Source organism: Amphimedon queenslandica, unplaced genomic scaffold (assembly GCF_000090795.2).
Source record: "Amphimedon queenslandica unplaced genomic scaffold, v1.1 AMPQUscaffold_12897, whole genome shotgun sequence".
NCBI classification, from domain to species: domain Eukaryota; kingdom Metazoa; phylum Porifera; class Demospongiae; order Haplosclerida; family Niphatidae; genus Amphimedon; species Amphimedon queenslandica.
Window position 1 is genome coordinate 49,843 of NW_003546867.1, and position 2,426 is coordinate 52,268.

The 2,426-nt window shown below is 34.0% G+C and overlaps 1 long non-coding RNA gene across 1 annotated transcript; it reads left to right on the forward strand.

Moving 5' to 3' along the window:
• The first annotated feature begins 1,686 nt into the window (after positions 1–1,686).
• LOC109586334 (uncharacterized) lies at positions 1,687–2,351 on the forward strand. The gene is made up of 2 exons (XR_002186951.1): positions 1,687–2,008; positions 2,124–2,351. It is a non-coding gene; the product is annotated as an uncharacterized LOC109586334 (long non-coding RNA).
• The last annotated feature ends 75 nt before the right edge of the window (positions 2,352–2,426 follow it).

The following is a 2,426-nucleotide window of genomic DNA, read 5'->3' on the forward strand; positions in this document are numbered from 1 at the left end:
AGCGTCTACTAAATTTAGCTATATTAGTGAGAGAGACAGAGAGCTTTAAATCGCTAAATTGAATAGACGCCAAAATAATAATTATTCATTACAATGGTTATTATTTATAGTTAATTTGGTTAAAAACGCTAAAATTAGTAATGCTAAACATGACTTTTGCTGATTTTGCTAAAATTAGTAGATGCAAATAATAGTAGGCTTAAGGTAACAATCATCTTGTACTATAGTACAGGATATTTTGTCAAAAATTTTGAAAATAAATTCTCCATTAAAAAAAATTTGATACAGATACATGTTTTTTATGTCATGCAGAAAATTTGAGATGATTTTAATCACATTTAGATTTTTTACAAATTTCAGACCAAAATCCCATACAGTGTCCTTTGTCAAATTTCACCAAAAATGAAAGAGAGAGACTTTTTAATTTTTATAGTTTTTTTTCTAATGCATATGCATGTTTTTACGTTGTATTTCAATTTTGAGTGAACTGTATTTCCATTTAGAATTCTTTAAACTGTTTAAACTTGCTTTAAAATTGGGCCAAAGTCCCTGTACTACAGTACAGGGTATTTTACCAAAAGTAAATGAATAGAACAATCATTCTTCATTTTTATAATTTACCTGATACATTATACGTTTATAGAGCTGTTGCACGGATGTAATCAACGGGGTAGGTGGAGCTTTCTGTCGGCCATCTTGAGTGGCAAGAATCATAGATACTATAAACACCAATATAGTATCTATGCAAGAATGTACACGCAACGAATGGAGGAATGGAAAGAAACTGCGATTTTTCATCAAAGAGATATCATACTTCGCTGCAGAATATTATAGAGACTTCTTTACTCAATATCTTCATCTCCTATCTTGCATTAGCCTGGAATGTCAACTGTAGAATTTATTTAAATTTTTTTCTCCGTTCCCCCATTCATAGAGCTGTTGCACGGATGTAATCAACGGGGTAGGCGGAGCTTCCTGTCGGCCATCTTGAGTGGCAAGAATGTACACGCAACGAATGGAGGAATGGAAAGAAACTGCGATTTTTCATCAAAGAGATATCATACTTCGCTGCAGAATATTATAGAGACTTCTTTACTCAATATCTTCATCTCCTACCTTGCATTAGCCTGGAATGTCAACTGCAGAATTTATTTAAATTTTTTTCTCCATTCCCCCATTCATTCTTGGCCACACCCTCCCGTTGATTACTTCCGTGCAACAGCTCTATCCTTGGCCTTCTTGCCACCCAACATGGCGGACAATTTAGCTCAATTTTAGCCACACCCTCCCGTTAATTACTTCCGTGCAACAGCTCTATACATGTTGTCATGTTGTGTTTCAATTTTGAGCTGTGATTCCCAGTGGCGTATCCAAGGTAGGGCATGGTAGGGCATTTGCCCTACCAACTGCTACTGAATCAAAATTAATATTGCCTTCTAATTTACTGTAGTTAAAATTTTAAGATATCTCCAATCTTGATCAAGGCCAGAGAACACAATAAATAAAGAAAACACTCAAAAGAGAACTTTAGAGAAGAAAAGAGCAAGCCGAGCTAGTCGACTTCATCATCATTATTGTGGGCGTAGACGTACTTTAATTAAAGACACGCCCATTGTGAATATTAATTAACCGCAAATTTTTTCGGCGCGCTTCGCGCGCCACCTTTGCCCTACCATCATCCAGAGTCTAGATACGCCACTGGTGATTCCAATCACATTTGGATTCTTGACAAACTTTTAGAGTTGCTACCAATTTAAACTGCATTCATACATGTACAGTCAAACTTGTCTAGTCAACAATACCGTCCTGCAACTCTGCTGAAGTTATCCACACATTCACAGCCACACATTCCAGATGGTAAAATAATTACATTTTTGTGGTTTTGGCAGTTATTGTAAGAAAATGTGTGGGCGTAATTATTGCAGGGCTCAATGAGAAAATACCAATGACCAGTTACTATACATTTTATAGGTTATAATAGCTTGGATCAAGAACAACTGAATCACTGGTATACAAATTTAGTAATTACGCTTTAAAATAATGTTACTATATGAATGTAGCCAAATGAAAAAACTTTAAGCATCTTCATTATTATTATTATCATTACTATTACTATTATATAGATCTACAAGGATCCAGATCTCGCTGGAGAGGCATTGGTAGTGTGATGGATTGACCATTAACTCTGTATTTTTTGACTTTCATAAGATACATTAATGATTATTATGAATTGTAATTTATTGTCTTGTGTGTTTTTCTTTGATTTCTACAGATCTAATATACAATTATTATATTGTCTTCCTTATGTGTATTGCAGATTTGAAATAAATCAATTATCATTATTATTATTATCATCATTGCCCTTGCCAGCAATTGAAAAAGAAATTAAACTATATCATTTACTGACTGCAAAATAGAGAAGAGTA